General features: G+C 40.5%; 1 long non-coding RNA gene across 4 annotated transcripts; it reads right to left on the reverse strand.

Annotated features, from left to right (window-relative positions):
- Positions 1 to 1,603: 1,603 nt before the first annotated feature.
- Positions 1,604 to 14,023, reverse strand: LOC138948874 (uncharacterized). Of its 4 annotated transcripts, none has more exons than XR_011450113.1 (5): positions 13,912 to 14,023; positions 11,694 to 11,818; positions 9,387 to 9,523; positions 7,611 to 7,696; positions 1,604 to 6,434 (listed from the first exon to the last, which is right to left on the reverse strand). It is a non-coding gene; the product is annotated as an uncharacterized lncRNA (long non-coding RNA). The 4 variants fall into 4 exon arrangements; XR_011450115.1 differs by lacking the exon at positions 13,912 to 14,023 and adding an exon at positions 9,165 to 9,229 and having other exon boundaries at positions 11,694 to 13,075; XR_011450112.1 differs by lacking the exon at positions 13,912 to 14,023 and having other exon boundaries at positions 11,694 to 13,067.
- Positions 14,024 to 19,674: the final 5,651 nt, after the last annotated feature.

Consider the following 19,674-nt stretch of genomic DNA (forward strand, 5'->3'; position numbering starts at 1 on the left):
TCCGCGTGTGCGTTCGCGTGAGTGTTCGAGCGCGCATGCGCACACACACGTGTGTGGGTGTGTGGCGGTGTAAATTTGAGTCAGTGTTTGTGGCACGGTGTGCGTGTGTCTTTGTCTCTGTGTCTGTTGTTTTGAAGCATGTGAGAAAGATGATAACTTCAGTTTAATATTTAATGACAGACAAACAGCGATCATCAAAGTGACAGTTGGCGTCCATTTCAGCACTGCGAAGCGCTCTTGCGTGACATCTTCGCGACTTTGTTTATCTGTGTATGGATGTGTGTGTGTGTGTGTGTGTGTGTGCGTGTATTTGTGTGCATGTGTCTGTAAATATGTGTTAAGGGAGGGGGGAAGAATGCGTTTGGCTTCATAGTACTTGCATACGAATCACTATCGCTAATCGATCGATGTTCACACAAAAAAGAAAAAAAAAGCGCAGGATTTTTTTTCTAGTCATAGTCTGAGTCTGTTCGTGTAGACCCGACACTTGGCCACAAATAGCACCTGGTTTTCAAAGAAATCATAACGTCGATTTCGTGCGAATGAGCTTTTGCCAAACAACCCTTTTTAACACTAAGTGATCTATGCTCATTTGCTGGAGTATTAAACGCTTTGGCGAATAATTTTAATGTAATGATCTTGTTGAAAAATGAATTGCCTCCACAAGTGTCTTTACCTTGTTAAAAAAAAAAGAGCATCTTTACGATTTTTGTAGCGTGTCACATGAAGTGACACGTTTTGCATGCATTCACGACTCGCTTGACCCCTTCCCTGTATAACCCAATTTATGAAAAGTAAAAAACAAAAACGACTAAATACTATGCTGATGCACTAATCCTAGAGCCAGTAAAATGTCCTCCACGAATCTGTTTTTCTTTTTAATTTACCTTATCTGGTTCATATTTTACAATTTGAAAAATCACTTGCAACTGTGGGCGTGAAGGAAACTGTTCTTTCGCCGGGTACTGTACATGTGTTTATAATGCAGAATGCTGTCTTACAGGTGAAAGCAGGTATCTTAACAATGCACACTTTGTGTGTGTGTTTGTTTGCGTGCGTGCTTGTGTGTGCGATGTCAACCTTTCGGGTGTTGAGGAGGAATATTTTTGCTTTCAAGCCCATGCTTCATTTAAGTTCCAATTTCAAAATATATGAAATAAGAGACAGAGAGTGCATGCAAGTTAGTTCCTGCAGTTAAAGGCACACTCCTTCATTGATAACATGTATCACTATCTCAAATATGGCCAGGCTCTTAAATGAGATAAAACCATCTCTTCAGTTTAAGACACAAACCAAAAATGAACAGCCTAGGTGCTCTCTGTCAACAGTGGACATTTTCTGACTAATTAATGTCATTAAAACAAACCAATGGCCTTCAAGAAATTATTTCAAACAAAATCCAAATCAGCACAAGTAGTCAAGGTATTGATTTTGAATGTGTCCAAGTGGAATAATGATCTTATCCTATATAACTAGGTTAGAGATTGCTTGGATCTCAATTGTTTTCATTAGAAGGAGTGAGCCTTTACCCACTGGAGCCTGTTGTGCACTTCACCCATAATCAGAGAGATATAGAGAAAAGACAACCTGGCAACACAACAAACAAGTTCAGTAAAACTGATTTAATAAGTAAAGCTTGCAAAACCTTTCTCTGACATGTTCATTTACCTGCCAAAAGTACCATGTTGAATAGACGAGTTAGAAGAAAAAAACGCTTTTAGGTTTGTATGTGTTGTGGAAGGGTGACCTTTTCTTGCAAAACCTATGACAAACAAAGGAGGGGCCAATCAATAGTGAGGGGTGTGTCACATGGACCAGAGCACATGTTTCCAACACACCCATCACTAGTGATTGGCCCCTCCAATGTTTGTCAGAAGTTTTGCAAGAAAAGGTCACTCTCCCACAACCGATACAAACCCGACATTTATTTTCGGAATTCGTCTATTTGACAGCAAAACTGAGAACAAATGTAAAGTGACTGACTTGGCAGGGGAATAACATTGGAAGTTTAATCAATCATACACACAGTCATTTGTATTACACGTACTCATATAGGCTGACACATAACTTTTCTGCCATCTCCAAACAACCATCCTTAATTTTTAAAGCAAAGAATTAACGTACAACTTGGTACACACAATATACAAAAGAACTTGATGTGTAGTCTTTTGCAAAACACAAAATGGATAAGCATGTGTCATAAACAGATGTTTTGATCAGTTGTCGTTTCTGCTTTAGGTAAAACTTATGTTGACAGGTTTCTTTTCTATGCCATAATGAGAGAGAACACCGACCTTCTCTTGTGCTCAAGGGAGATACATAGACATAATGTATTGAACAGAAAAAAATGTAATATTTCTTTCCGATGAAGTCTTTTGCGATTCTCAAAATGTGGCTAAAATAATTACATTGGAAATGATACAGGTCCTATAATGTACTTGTACTTGTACGACGATTTAGGTTAACAAGAAGAGCAAACGCTCGATCGAGTCACTTTCGCAGTTCTGAATATTATATGAGGCATCAGATGGACAGGAAGAAATTGCTATTCACAACACAATACAGATGTAAATAATTTGATGTAAAGAATAATCCTATAAAGTTTGAATCAAATCCGATGAATAGTTTCAGAGATATGATATTTCAATTTTTTTCCTTCAAGACATACCTGTGACCTTGAAAAAGGTCAAAGGTCACCAAAGCAGACGTCAAAGTGTAGAGGTCACTGGGAGTCACGTTCACATAAAATTTGAGCCCGGTCACTTTTATAGTTTCCGAGAAAAGCCCAACGTTAAGTTGTGTGTTGCCGAACAGAAAAGGCTAGTTATCTCCCTTGTTTTTCTGATAACGTTCGTAAAAGGCTACAGATGTAAATACTTTGATGTAAAGAATAATCCTACAAAGTTTCAATCACATCCGATGAACTTTGTCAAAGATATAAAATGTCTAATTTTTCCTTTGACGCTGACCTGTGACCTTGAAAAAGGTCAAAGGTCAAAGGTCAACGAAACCATCGTTAAAGTGTAGAGGTCACGACTAAACAAAATATGAGCCGGATCGCTTTGATAGTTTCCGAGAAAAGTCCAACGTTAAGGTGGTGTCTACGGACGGCCGGCCGGACGGCCGGCCGGACGGCCGGCCGGACAGACTAACACTGACCGATTACATAGAGTCACTTTTTCTCAAGTGACTCAAAAACCTGTACGCCGATCCACAAAAGTAAGCTGCATACGCGGGGGGGGGGCTAGTAGCAGCTTGGTGTGTAGACACTTGATGTGTCTTTCCAGTGGCTGTCCAGTCGTGCTTTAAAGCAGTTAACGCTATCAGCTGTCACAACATTGTCGGGCAGGGTGTTCCAGTCTAAGACAACTCTGTCTGCGAAGAAGGCACTCCTTACTTTCGACTTGGCAAAGTTTAAAACTGTTTCCTCTCATGTCCCTTTCAGTGGGTGGGGGTCTGTGTAGATTGGGTTTCTGGGTAATGTATATACCTTTGAGGTATTTAAAAGTGTCAATCATATCACCCCTGCGCCGACGATGCTGGAGACAAGGAATTCCCAGGATCCTAAGCCTTTCTGAGTAAGACAGTTCCTTCAGACTTCCAATCATCCTTGTTGCCCTTCTCTGGACATTCTCTAGGTCCACATTATAATTAAGGAAAAATCAACAACAACCAAACATAATTGAGCCAATACAAGAAGTAGCCACGCTACTAGGTTTTAGTGTTAGTCTAAAAAGACAATATTCCATGAAAAAGTCTGAACAGATTTGGTGATTTACAATAATCATAGTCAACTGGTGCTCATGACTAAGATTATTGTAAATCACCAAATCTGTTCAGACTTTTTAGTTAGAGTGAACTATGAAGAAGAACAGTATTCTCCAGTAGTGTATTTTCACAAAACAACATTGGTACAACGTTCATAATTAGGTGTGAGTAAACTATACTGAAGGCATCAATAATGGGCAAAGGAAAAACTATAAGCATGTGCACATGAAGTAAACCAACAAAAACTCAGAAACATTTTGTAAAGCCTCTAAGTCGAATCAACCCCCCAAAAATAATCTCACAAGGATCCAAACTAATGTATAACACCTGCTGTAAATTGAAGTACATGTATGTACTTCAAAAGGACTGCCCAGAAGTCAATAAAGTGGTAATTTTCTCCCTTCAACAAGATACAAAGTCACAAAGATGACAGAAACTATGTGATGTCAAAATAACCACTGCATATATACAGTGGAGTCCGGGTACTCATAACATCTACAGTGCCATCTTTCTTCAAGAAAAAGGGGGAAATACATGTAGATGAATTGTGGAAATAACTTTTCTGGGTTGTATGGGTTGTAAAAGAGTGAGTACTCAAGAGTCTTCATTTTGCTCCGACAAATATTGACATGTGGTTCCTTTACACATGTATGAGACACACCCTCGCTAGTGACTGGCCTATGTCACATGGGGAAATATCTCACTTGACATTAGTGGCCAGTCACTAGTGAGAGGGTGTCTCTGAAACACGTGTACAGAAACCACATGTTGATATTTGTCGGAGCAAAAGCAAGAGTACTCACTCTTTCACAACCCATATAAACCCAACAAAGTTATTCAGGAATTCGTCTATTGATACAGCAGCAAAGTTCAGACACACACAGAGCAAATAAATGTTCATTGTCTTTTCACACAATAGGATATTTCATTCTGTTAAAAACAAAAAGGGCCCTTCAAAGCAATTTATTTTCTGATGTCTCTCGGTCCCAGTGACTGAAAAGTGTGATACAGTCAACAGTGTACTAAACAAACCGATTATAACACGTATGCATCATAGACTGTGTACATAGTCATTAAAAAAGCATCAGGTAAAATCAATAAGGTGCAGGAGATCATTCAGACAATAGAGTTACATGGAGAAACCTTTCCAACTTTTTACAGTAAATGCATGGGGTATTAAAATTCAAAACTCAGAAGTGTATTCAGCTTCTGCTACATTGCCAAGCTTGCCACAGAGATAAAATAGTTGCACCTGCCATATGAGAACAGCCTATGATAAGACGAAACCTTGCAATAAAGGACTGGACACCTGAATTCCCTTTTTTGGTTATCTTCAGTAACATTATACATGTCATGACAGGCCGCCTGCAATGTAGGGACATTTTTGGCTGGACCATAGGGGTGTTTTTTCATGGCAAGTACCACTGTGATATTCCGGTACAGAGATGTTTGGAAAGTATTTATGCTGCACTCCTAGCCATGAAGGACACTTTGGAGATCAAGGTGTACTTATTCTTCTTCTTCTTGTCGATCACTCAGATCAAGGTGTACTAAAAAATGTGAGAAAAAAAATGGAAAAATTTTTTTACAAGAGAAAGTTTAGACACAGAAAAGCAGGGTTTATTTATTTTTAGATCAAGGTGTACTAAAAATAAATAAACCCTGCTTTTCTGTGTCTAAACTTTCCCTTGTGACAATTTTTTCACACGGGAAAGAAGATATTACACTCTCATACATAAATAAATTCAGTTTTCTGGGGAACACAAGAAGAGAGTAAAGACATCTGTTAGGGGAGGAGATCAATTCTATGGTGGTCTCAGAAAGCTAGGTTCTATTGTACATTTATTTAGACCACTGTGTGAAATCAAATAAGAAGCTGTATCTATATATATATACGACTTGTGTCTGTGTGTGTGTGTGTGTGTGTGTGTGTGTGTGATTGATCGCCATGCACGGCCAAAGTTCTCGATGGATCTGCTTCAAATTTGGTGGGCTTATTGACAGAGACCCCGGACACAACCTGATCGATGAGATATCTCAACACGTGCTCTCAGCGCGCAGCGCTGAACCGATTTTCGTTTTTCACTGCACGTTACTATTTTTAGATCTCCCTTCCTTCGTGCGCCGGCGTCAATCGATATTCCCGTTTGTACGTTTATATTTAGAAGGTCACTGCACGTTACTATTTTTAGATCTCCCTTCCTTCGTGCGCCGGCGATGCCGGCGTACACCCGGCAAAGCCGGGTCCCCGGCGACGGCCGGGTATTCGGCTCTACTTCTTCCCGGCGAAGCGGGTAATCATCTAGTATCAATATACATCACTTGAAAATCCCCCCAAAAGACAAAGTTTGAACTAACATGTCCATAAAAGCTGCAAAATACACCACGAACATATAGAGTTAGACAATAGAATTGATGAAAAATGTACAGTGAGTGTTTACCAAACTGTATCTTCCCTTGTTTGTCCATAGTAGTCCTCTATGGCTCTTAAAATAAAACAGTGAACATGTCTGAGGGCTTTAACATCAATCTTCACAGCTACTGCCTGGTGGTGATACTAGAACTTCCTGTGTTGATGTCTTTTTATCCCAGCCTTGTTGTGCCTTGATTGGAAGACAGTATCACAAGTAGTGGCCACCATCGGACAAAACACTGTCTGTCTTGCACTGGAAAAAACAAAACATTCTGGAATTACAAAGATATAAAAACTTTTTCAAACAAACCCGAAGGTTTGTTGTATTGAGCTCCCTACATTCGCTCAAAGGGAACACACTATCATTCATTTATAAACAAATAACCACACACACACACACACACACACACACACACACCCAAAAACATAACTTTCACAACCAGACTGGAGAACACACAACCCTTATCTCAAATTTTCTTCCTGCAATAGAAAGTGAAGGCTGGAGCTCATACAGTGTATTGCTAACAGTAACACACAACCATAAGTAATTTTGCTGTTCAAACGGTCATTGTAAATCATGAATGAATTAACTCAACATAAACTTAGAGACACAAGTAATATTATATTGCTGTGTGTGTAAAACAGCGTTTGAGCTATTGTTTAGGCTAGCATGTACGTTTTAACTTATACAGTACCAGAAGGTGCACAAAATACCGAACCATTTACCATTCCAGCAAGAGTTTTCTAATAGACGATGTTCAGAAATAACTTTCAGGATTTTCAGGTCTATTGCTATTAGAGTAAGACTAAGAGCCTCTTTTAAGTGGTCAAGCTTTTCAAACTTAGACGAAACAAGTATTAAGCTTCTGAACAGGTTTATCCTGTGATCGGGACTAACAACTAACTCTGATGTGTATGTTATGCAGCGTGTGCACAATACTATGCCACTTTCTGTAAATGATCAACGTTCACAAGTTTATCAGAGTTCCCGATGATTGCTGGCCTATGTGCTATAGTGATCCCTCTCAACATGTTCTGATTGATGTGACGTGAGTTTCATAAAACACATGTGCTTAGAGAACACTTCCACTGATCTGCAAACAATCGGCTCTGATGTGCATAGTTTTGAAAGAAAAGGGTATTATAATATAATTATATATGAGCGCCGACTGCATAACATACATATTAGCGTTATTTGTTTGTTCTGATCGCAGGATAAAGCTGATAAGAAGTGTGGTGCATTCTTCGCCTTGTTTTGAAAAGCTTGTCCTTGTAAAATGAGCTCTTCATCTACCACACCGACCAAACATCGGGACAAAAGTTATTTCCGTAAGACGTCTATTCACAGTTATCTTCAAACAGGGGAGGGTTGCGAAAGGGGTAAACAAAATCCCAGGACCACTTAACTTCTACAAACTTAAAAACATACCTGAGTTCTTCCGGAGGCGGCCACCATTTTGACCCTTGTGAGTTGTCCCTCTTCTCTTACTCCAACAGCTTGTCTGTCATCAGTTTCTTGATGAACAATGGAAATAAATTAGAAATCAGTTGCAAAGTTACATAAGTCAAAACGTTTTAGCGACAAAACAATGATAACTGTTCACAACCACACACTGTTGACTGTACTTAAAGCTGTCGTCTATCTACGACTATACGTGGCTCCATGTTTGAAAAGATAGGGCTTAGAAGCATGTACCGAACTCAGTACAGTGAAGGCGGCCTGAAACCTTGACAGATTCATTTAACGCTTGACTTTTGCTGTGATAACTTCCTGTTTGCTCCCTCTATATTCAAGAGGCACCAAAGGGAACAAATACGCCTTGGTGGAGATTCAAACTCAGGAACTCATGATTTCAGGGCTGATGTTCTAACCACTTTATACTACTGCGCCAATTATGACAAGCGATGAACAATTTATACATTTTATGTTATTTTTGGAGCAGCATCTATTTCATACCTTTATCCATCAATTGCTCAGGAGTGAATTTAACTACTTCTTGGATAGCTATACTTGAACTGCACAGAGATTTGGAGAGATTAAATCAATAAATTACTGTTCTTCTACTTAACTTGTATGTTGTAAATAGATATCACATTCACAGCCATCACATCGCGTGAATGTCGTGTAGCATGGTATTGGTAACATAAAACATGTGCTGTAATTTCGTGAAACATGTTTGCAAAATAACGGCGAAGTTTACAGACAATTTTGACGCTATTGCAATGCATGAATCATTGAATGGTATTAATTCCACCTTAGCATAGAAACAAATTGTAACTTTTGCATCTTTTTTAAAACTGATGGAGTGGCCTAGTGGTCATGACATCCCCCCCGAAATCTTGAGGTCCGAATCTGGTATACTATGAGTAGCAACAAGAATAATGTGTATGCTTCCTTTGACCCTAGCCTGTTTATTGCAAACCTAAACCGATTAGTAGTGGTGACAGACAGGGCTGGATTTAACACAGATGAATATATGTGTGAGTTATTAATGTAATGGTCAACAAGTTACCATACTTTTTTAAATGGAAGAAGAGCATTATCACATTGTTGGCAGCATTGTGCAAAATACCCATACCATTCTGGATTATTGAATTGATTGACCCCAACATGGACCAAAACTCGTTAACATTATTAAATAACAATCACTCTGTAATGATTAACAACTTTTGGTTACATTTTCAAATGTTACTACATGTAGTCAGAAAGAGGTGTACACCACTGTATAGAATTAGAAGAGTATTACTATTACTAAGTTGCAAACCCCACTTTTATAAAGTAATTGCTAGAGAGAATTTCAAACACCACCAGAATAATGTAATGAACATCGGGTTTTCTTTTCAGATCTCCTGGATTTATAAACAAAAGCTGCTAATTCAAAACCTACAACTCATCCAAAGATGGAAAAAAAACATGGTTCGAGATTAGCATTGCGATAATCCTTTAAAATAACACAGCTTAAGATTTGAAATACATACTAACCAAGCCTATGTATACAACTGCTTGTTGTACTACTATGGTCACAAAACTGCCATTGCCAGGGAATGCTAAAACAGATAAAGGCGATGGATATAGCTTTCTGTCAGCACATTGAATAACAGTGAAAATGAAATTAAGGGATGTCTGGCTGACGGTAACAATAGCAACCACAGTCAGCATTAACCGGAAAGATTTGTGTGTGTAGCCAAGCCTAATGATATTCACCTGTTTTTGCATGATGAAGGAGTGGTATATGCAGAAATTCCAGCAGCGGACCCAGGTATCCTAGACTGGTCAGGCTCTGAATGTACTCTTGCCATAGAACTTCTTTGTGAGAGGCACCCACCAATAAGTCCTCGGACCTGAAAACAACACATAAAATACAGGATAAGAATAAGGATAAGGTGTGATAATTGATATAGTCCTGTGAGGTCAACCTCATGGCAATCCGGGTTGCTTTCTCTCTGGGGAAAGTGAACCGCCATACACTGAGTCAATAACACTGATACAGTACACTACAACATTTTTTTCTACAATCTTTTTTACCGTTATTTCCACTTTGTGATTCATGCGATCTTATGCATGACTCCTGATAATGTCGTCTGGCGTCGGCAACACTTCCATATCAATATTAAAGCTTTGAAAACATTGTTATCTTTTGACCTAACCGGGTTTTTTTAATATTCCTAGCAGTAGCAACCTCCTTGCGGAAACTTCCAGCCTGCCCTACTGATGTCGTTAATGCATCACGTTCAAGTTCAGGCCAGTCCACCTCCTCCAAATGTTTTGCAACCCTTCAATGGCTTCATTCAGTCCTTTCATTTTTCTGAGATGTTGAATTGGCAAAATGGTCTTATTTTAGGGTGTGGCACAAAGTGAAGCACTGGGAATCTCGCCATGACCCATTTCCAAAAGAAAGATAAAGCAAACATTTACTTGAATCAAACCATTTAGGAACTGTGGGATTCATGGGGGTTTATCCATTTGAGAACAAATCTGTTACTTCCCTTGCCAAGTAACATTTCCCTTTATTTTCCTTTTTAAAATTTTGTTTAAATAGAAATTATTAAAATAGAAAGAGGTTTTTAATATGTACAGAATAAAAAAAACGGAGGAATGTTTGCGTAAAGAAGGAATTTCCATAGAAACGAGTTTTCACTGGTATGTAAATTGATTTAAAGAAAAACTCTGAAAGGGGTGTGTGTGTGTGCCTGTATGCATGATCTGTTGGCAGGTCCAGATTAAAAAACAAATTGAAAAAATAAAATCTGTGCAATCTTGCATATTAGCAAGATCTAGATCAGCACTTTCCAGGACGTGTACGGGTAATGTGATCAAATGTAGTTTTTACATCACGCGTTTGCCAAGATCTGCAGTCTTGGTGGGAGCAAAACAACACATGCCTTTGGAACATTGGAGAAACAAGAAGAGCAAACGCTCGATCGAGTCACTTTCGCAGTTCTGAATATTATATGAGGCATCAGATGGACAGGAAGAAATTGCTATTCACAACACAATGAGTCACGTTCACATAAAATTTGAGCCCGGTCACTTTTATAGTTTCCGAGAAAAGCCCAACGTTAAGTTGTGTGTTGCCGAACAGAAAAGGCTAGTTATCTCCCTTGTTTTTCTGATAACGTTCGTAAAAGGCTACAGATGTAAATACTTTGATGTAAAGAATAATCCTACAAAGTTTCAATCACATCCGATGAACTTTGTCAAAGATATAAAATGTCTAATTTTTCCTTTGACGCTGACCTGTGACCTTGAAAAAGGTCAAAGGTCAACGAAACCATCGTTAAAGTGTAGAGGTCATTGGAGGTCACGACTAAACAAAATATGAGCCCGATCGCTTTGATAGTTTCCGAGAAAAGTCCAACGTTAAGGTGGTGTCTACGGACGGCCGGCCGGACAGACTAACACTGACCGATTACATAGAGTCACTTTTTCTCAAGTGACTCAAAAAGTGAGTCACAGGTGACGCAATATCTACACGTACAGGCCTTTGCTACACGTTCGACCACCCAGAACACTGTATTCTGGGAATGGGAGTATCTTTCATGAATAATATTGTACACAGCAACAACAACAAAACTGACCGAATTTAGTACATGTTTTGTATTGCGAGTAACCAATAATCATTATAACCCAAGTTTAACTGAATTAATATTATTTGAACATACAAGCCAGGACCCCCTTTCGAACTGTGCACTACCCTACTGAACTGCGTTCAACATTATGATCGCTTTGCGTGTGCCACTTGTAGGAGCTAGCTCATTCAAACAGTTTTCAAAAGTGACTTACACGGGCGGAATCTCACTGAATGAAGGGACGGTTTTATGGAAGACTTTGGTCTACTGGGTAGATTGTTCTATTTGATTTTTGTACCTCGATTTTGTTTTTCTCGGAAAAGGAATTCTGTTCTCTCTGAAATGTGTAGCTTTTCTCGGAAATCCTGGGATCCGAGGAGAATTTATCTATGAAAAAAACAAAAACAAAAAAGGGTAGTAAAGACCATCAAATTGTACTCACTTGATAAAGTGTTGTTAGTCCTAAGTTTTCAAGTGATGGCTGGCTTTCTGATTCTTGTAAGTTGTATTGAATCTTGGTCTCTGTCCCATACATCTCTTGCGGTGACAGCGGCAGCATGAATCAAACTGCACATTGAGAGTCCACACACACTAAAAATAAAGAGTAGCAAAATGGTTAACCAGGAATAGTCGAATCATGATGGTTAGTGAATTCCCAGACATGCATTCAATACAATGATCATAAAAGTATAACGTATAAGATGTCAACATGTATAATACATACATTACATGTGACCTGGGGTGAGGTGCAAAAAGCCAGACTCTGAGCCACCGAACTGGGTGGAAATCGCACGCGGGGTCTGACTGGTTGAAATCACAACAAATCTTAATTTCAACCAATCCAACCCTGTGACTGTGTAACACCAAGTTTTGCACCCTGCACCTCAGCCCAGGAAACCTGATTATCAAATACCTGAAGTGTGTTAATGTTAGTTGTTACTCTGTGTGTGGTCATTGAGCGAGTCGTACTCATAGACTGGGTGTTTGTTATGTCATTGTCCATTCAGTCACAACTTTGACACCCAGCCAAGACTCAGTCACTGAGTCAGTCAAGGCTATTCAAGACTCTCACTCTCAGCTATGTCATGTGTTTCTGTGTGCATGCAGACCTTTGACAGTTTGAGCATGTTCATGTGCTTGCACATGTATGTGTGTGCACAACTGCATAAGACTAAGATTTGTAACTGTAAGACTGTGTATTTTCAAGGATTGTTGCGTTTGTGCATCTATTTGTTCTTTATTGTTCCCATGATAATTAATGCCTATGTGTTCTAGTGTGCGTGTGTTTGCTGGCTTTCAACTTTTAATCATACATCATTACATGTGCAAGTGCCACCTTTTGTTTGTGTGTGTGTGAGTGTGTACTTTTTTGTGCTTGTTTGTGTGTGTACATGTATGTGTTCATGCATGTGTCATTGTGCAATGTGTGTGCACAAGCTAACAAAAGGTATTTTTGTGCGAGACTTTGTGTGGTTATCAGTTTGACTGTTTGTCACTGGTGCCTGTTTTAAATCTCTTTCTCACCATCAAATGACTGTACTTGTTTTCAAAATAAATTGGTAAATTTGCAGCTCGTACATTATAACTTGACAGTAAAAGAATTGTTCAAATCAGAGGATAGCATTCAGAATCACTCAATCAGTCAGTGGCTAGTCAATGCCACCCTAAATAGACTCAGCTTGGCTCAAGTAAGTCGCAACTGGTCACCAGTTATCGAACAGCACAGCGATCAGTATCACCATCACCAATCAAAGCAGTGCAGACAGTATTCAGTATCACTGCTCCTTTCTTTGCTGCATGCTCATTGGCTCGGCTCCTTTTGCTTTAACTCCAAATAAGGCCCCCCCCCCCCCCCCCCAATAAAAAAAAGGTGTGGTTAACTGAAGGTAACATAGCCCCAAAAAATATGGTAGGAAGCTAGGCAATCACTTTTTTTTTAAATGTGTACAAATTAAACCTACTTGACAGGGAAATAAGTGTGCGACTCGAGCGCTTTCGCTGCGTTTTCTGCACTCGTTTTCTTGGTTTTTTGTGGGTTTTTTTGGGACAAATGTAATAAAAAGTTATAGGGTCGGCCCCTAAAAATAGGGTAGGTCGGGTTACCGTAACCACACCTATTTTTTTTAGGCCTACTTAATGTGATGGGCGCTGCCTAGCTGTCAATTGCTGTGGACATCCATCCCCCCCCCCCCCCCTTGATTGCTGGGCCAACCCCCCTCACCTCAGACAAAGGGGGACTGATCATAGTCAGTCGGGGCTAACAAATAGTAACATGACATTGACAGCTGCGGGTTCGGGTTTGGGGATGCAGGTGCGGTAGGGAGGCAGAGTGGTTAATGTTAGCCAGCAAAAAAAACTGAGAAGCAAGGAAAGGGGGTATTGGGGGAGGTGTGACCGTAGACATGAATACGGCACTGTTGTCTGCAGTCTGCTTTGATTGGAATGCCGGGCCGGTGTTCGATCTTGGGTAGTCTATCCTCCTAAAATACTGAAGACCATCATCACCGGAACCACCATCACCCAAGCGTAGCAGATTCATCACCATGCTGATGTTGGCTACCTACCAGTACCAGTACCACCAAGAAAGAAAGACCACGGATGACTTCTAACACACACATGATGAAACCATGCTAAAAGTGACCTCTTGAAAGCCGACTTACCATGCCCCAGGAGATTGTTCAAGTTACTAGCTGCCCGCCACGTCGCTGTAATTCGTGGAAAATCCTTCTTATCATAAGTGCAGAAAGTTCCACGTGAAGCTTGGTGGCCGCCATTTTGGTTCGGAATCTTAACTTCCCGCCGCTGACGATTGAAAGTCGTGAAGTTGAAATTAATCCTATTTGTGTTGATTTATCCTGAAAGCGACGCGTTTCACGCAATAATCCATTGTTGTTATGTCTACAATGTCACGGCTGGTTATTATCGCAGTGGAATCGACGAACTGCTGATCAATACAATCTGTCACCAGTGATAAGCGATCATCATGATTGGATCGATTGTTTTTGATTGGCTGATCGCTTGTTCGCTCCTATCGACCGAACGATATGCCTACTAAACCTGATTGGCTGTCGTTGTGATAGCTGCGATCGTTACCAGTACTATCCCCTGGGGGGTAGGGTGTGTTGCTGAGGCTGCTGCGCAGCACGAGATATTTACGAGTTGGCTTCGATAGTAGCAGTGTGCAATGGGTGAGCGCTTCGTACTCCCGGGCCACCGGCGTATCAATTTATATGGGAAGAAGAACTTGACTGAAGGACGATAATATTATAGAAAATAAACGTTTCCTTCCTTGGGTGGTAATTGATTGCATCAGTGATGTATAATGTCCAACAATAAACCTGTCTCTCATCGCCCGAAGAGCAATACAGTTTGTTTGTTTGTTTACTTAACACCCAGCCGACCACGAAGGGCCATATCAGGGCGGTGCTGCTTTGACATATAACGTGCGCCACACACAAGACAGAAGTCGCAGCACAGGTTTCATGTCTCACCCAGTCACATTATTCTGACACCGGACCAACCAGTCCTAGCACTAACCCCATACATCTTGAACACACGGCCAGTACCGTGTGTTCAAGATGTAACCCCATAATGCAAGACGCCAGGCGGAGCAGCCAGTAGATTGCCAATTTTAAAGTCTTGGGTATGACCCGGCCGGGGTTCGAACCCACGACCTCCCGATCACGGGACAGAAGACAACAACGTCATGCTACTTCAAGGACGAGCATGTGGTCTTTGTGAGTATATTGGAATAAATAATAAATAAAAATGCCAATCTATAGGAACCCCGGCGCCGATCCTTCCGTGTGAATATGGGAGATTTACTTGATTTCTGCAAAGCTCGATTGCTTCCCTTTGACCGCGAATGTCACCACAGCAGCTGCACAGCATTGTCGCCGTTTCTTCTGTGTGTGTGTGTGTGTGTGTGTGTGTGTGTGTGTGTGTGTGTGTGTGTGTGTGTGTGTGTGTGTATATGTGTGTGTGTGTGCGTGTGTGTGTGTGTGCGTGTGTGTGTGTGCGTGTGCGTGTGTGTGTGTGTGTGTGTGTGTGTGACGTTAAATGTCAAAATTCGTGTTTCAAGAAGCAGGAAGATGAAAAATGTTCGTTGTTGTTTTTGTTATTGCAGGAAGCCAGCGGAAACGGAGCCACCATGAAGACATTTTTCACGCGTATCCCAGAATGATGTAGTTATCATGGAAAGTCTGATTAATATTTTTGCAAGATTAAGAGGCGGCGGAGCTGTTGGGTTGAATGCACTGACTTTCTTTACTCGGTATTTTTACCTGTTAACACAAATATAATGTAGTGAAGTCCAAAGCCTGCTGACCGAAGTTCTTACATTGTCCCGTGATTATTTATAAGTCATCCCACTACATAGGCCACCAGGTACTTGAGAATGTTTCGTTTTGTTAATACGCAAACGATTGAAAAACTCATTTTCTTGTGTGTTTTGATTGTCGTTTACGAATGTGTATTTATTATTTCAATTTGCTTCTGAGACCTGTGTGAGGCTTGTAAGCAAATAAACATTGAATCCCAGAATCTCGATATATATCTGTTTTTGGTTCAATGTCCGTTTTTACATTTAGTCAAGTGAATGCTTACTGTCCTACAGGCTGAATATTTCGCCTCTTAAGGACAAGAAATGGGTTATATGATAATTCTTTGGTCAAGTTTTGACCAAATGTTTTAACATCAGTTGAGGGGGAATCGAGACGAGAGTCGTGGTGTTTGTGTGTGTGTGTGTGTGTGTGTAGAACGATTCAGAGAAAAATACTGGACCGATCTTCATGAAACTTTACATGAGAGTTCCTGAGAAAGATATCCCCAGACATTTTTTCCCCTCGATAAAATAATGTCTTTGATGACGTTCTATCCGTCTTTATGTGAAAGTTGAGGCGGCACTGTCACGACCTCATTTTTTTTTTATCAAATTGATTGAGTTTTGGTCAAGCCATCTTTGACGAAGCCCGGACAATAGGATTGCTTCGAAACTGAAAAATTAATTTAAAAAGTTTGGTCATTAAAAATCTCAAAATCCTTATTAAAATTGAGAAAAAAAAAAGATTTCATCTTATTCTGTATGGTTGCCTGATTCCAAAAACATATAGATATGTTATGTTTGGATAAAACAAAACAAGCTCAGGAAGTTAGAAAGAATTCAGAAAAATGCGCTTTCCTGTTAAGCGGCAAACTGGCTTGTCAATTTCTTGGTGAAAAAATGCTGTGCGTTCAGAATCTGGTTGGCTAAATGTAGTAATTTTGCGACTTGTTAACATTTCGATGCAATAATTATGTGTTATCGTCCTTTGTATTTTGTTTCATTGACAACATTAAAAGATTAAATTAAAATGTTCCTCTTCTTGTTGTTGTAAACGACAAAAAACACACACACACACACACACACACACACACACACACACACACACACACACACACACACACACATACATACACACACAATCACACACACACACACACACACACACACACACACACACACACACACACACACACACACACAGAGGCACACAGACAGAGTCTACTCACAAAGACATAATTATGGTCTCCCTTGAAGTAGTGTGAAGTGGTTGTCTTCTGTCATGTACGCGCTCACACACATGTACATTTGTGAAATCCACGAGTTGGATTTCGAAATAGAGCCCAACCATGCGTAACTTTGGGCAAATTGACAACAGGGAGGTAATTGTTGCAGAGGATAAGTTTTTGATGAGGAGCAGGAGTACTCTCCCTTCAGTCAGAAGTTCTAGTGGATTCGCGATCACAAATTTTACTAGAGGGATGTAATTGTTTATAAAAAAAAATTAAGTCTTGAATATGTAGCAAAAGTTCTGTCCCTTTTGTCATGCGAGGGGGTAGGGGGAAAGAGGGAGAGAGAGAGAGAGAGAGAGAGAGAGAGAGAGAGAGAGAGAGAGAGAGAGAGAGAGAGAGAGAGAGAGAGAGAGAGAGAGAGAGATATTCTGTAATTAAAACACAAGCTGTTGGCATTCACGTCAGTGTTCCATTCCTGCAAGAATTGATCTCTTAGCCTTTGTTTTACAACGTTTTTAAAACCTGAGACGGCAAGACTCTGAGTTGTCCATAAATATGATAGACCCAACTTATTTAACATAGTATTGACATGCGACAACCAGGGCAATTTAACGTTTTGTACATGGTACAACCTCAAATGTAGTTTTAACATTAAACAAGACATCTTATTCGCACCATCGTTCATTTCTGTCATCAGTTTATACCAATAAACCAGTAACTGACATTGTATCTCAATTCTAATTGGGTAACGACCAAGCTCTCCGTAAACCATACAAGTGGGTGTAGTTTTATATACACCAAGAAGCATTTTTAAAAATCGCAATTGAAACCTTGACAATATGTCTAATAAATCATATCCCCACACCTCACAACCATACCAAAATTGGATGTACACACTTCTCAAAAAGATCCAATTGCACATCAATTGGTAAATTTAGTTTTCTACATTTTTGAATTAACAAGAACATTGCACGGTTACCAATCAAACATTGACGTTTCATGGCATGCTCCCCCGGAAAATTTTTGAAAAACGGTTAAAATCTGTGCAATCTGGTGCATTCTGGGCCTTGTTTTGAGGGTTAAGAGCAGCATTGTTTTGGTGCTAAAAAAAACAAACACTCAAAGCAAGGTACATGCTTTTTCCAGGGGTGGGGTTCCGGAACCCCTGGAACCCCCCCTCCCCTGGGTCCGGCCCTGCACCTTAACACGCATACACTTGTGTATCTCATCCAAAGTCGGGATAAAACCCGGGAACATACCCCAAATAGCTTTGCCTTGAGGGCGTAAAACTTGACTTTCTCTCAGGGTGATGGAAGCTTTTCAGCTTGAGTCATTTACTGACCGTACAGGCGCTACACTGTGTGTTGGCGCTAAATTCCTGCCGTCCTTCCAATTATGAGCTTTGGCTGGGGAGGGTCGGTGAAGCTGGGGCAAGCACTCCCAGTCTTACCTGCCCTGTCATCACGCTGTGTTACTGGGGTGTCTTGTTTTACTGCTGGGATACAGCTGGACTATACGCGGTGGAGGTGTGTAATTCGACGTTTATTTTCAGGTGTTTTGGATTCTTCATGACATTCTCCTTGTGTTTGTACTCTATTCCTCGCCCCCTCTTGACTCCGCCTTGCCATCGCCCCTCTGTCCTTCACCACTCACATGCACACTCCGGTGTGACGTTTTCATCTTTCGCCGTGTTGATATTTCGCTTCTCGGCCTCGTTGATCTAGTATAAACTCTACACTGAACAAAAAAACACCCTTCGATAGTACTGATGAGCGACCTTGTGTACCTTACATTCATGGGGCCAAATTTGTCCAACCAATTTTTTTAAAATTTAACTTAGAAATTTGATTCATCCTAAAATGTTTCCCTTCTTACTCAAGGGACGTAACCACTCGGTACACGTTTTCGAAGAATTCGATTTGGGGGGTGAAATCTATAAAAAAAAATGTACCACCAATTTTCTTCACATGCAAGAAACTGACATGCTTTTCGTCTATAAATAATTTCACTTCTTAATTTTTACCAGGAAACAACATTTCAGTCTTGAGTATATGTCGAGGGGGAAATATGTACACAGGCGAAAGATGAAATCGTGACACCGGCTTTGACGCCTCCGCGATTTGTGTGGGATTTTCGTCACCAACTTGACACTGTTTTTGGGGAGGAGTTTTGTGTGTTTGTGTGTGTGTGTGTGTGCGTGGGGGGGCGTGTTTTGTTTGTGTGTGTGCATGCGTACGTGCGTACGTACGTGCGTGCGTGCGTGCGTGTGTGTGTGTGTTTGTATGTGTGTATGCGTGCGTGTGTGTGCGTGCGTGCGTGAGTGCGTGGGTGAGTGCGTGCGTGCGTGTGTGTGCGTGTGTGTGAGCGTGTGTGCGTGTGTGTGTCCGCATGTGCATGCGTGCGTGCGAGCGTGAATGTGTGTAGGGTCCGGAGGGGGAAGAGTAAAGGGCCGACTTAAACTGCCAACACTGTCGAATTAATTTCTCAAAATGTCACCAATGTAAACGATCATTTCCATCTGTGCATCTGTGCATCTGTACACGCATGGCAGGAAGTGACGTGTATTCGGTGTCGGTTACTTCAAACTGAAAGTGCATTCAGCCAACCATGATGTTTTTCTGCAGTTAGTTTTTAATTCAAAGATCGAAACTGACTTTGAATCTTCATGTAAACCTGGCCTGATTATATTAATGCACGTATATGTGATAAATTACAGCAGGTAGCATGTTAAGTGAGTAGAAGCCACTTTATTGTCTGCTGTATTAAAATAATGGCCCATAAATGCAAGATTTAATTGTTTTTCATCGCGATAGGGAACAGGACACTTTGATTATAACATGTCGCCTCCTCTTCCCCATCCATAAAAAAAT

Source organism: Littorina saxatilis, linkage group LG15 (assembly GCF_037325665.1).
Source record: "Littorina saxatilis isolate snail1 linkage group LG15, US_GU_Lsax_2.0, whole genome shotgun sequence".
NCBI classification, from domain to species: Eukaryota; Metazoa; Mollusca; class Gastropoda; order Littorinimorpha; family Littorinidae; genus Littorina; species Littorina saxatilis.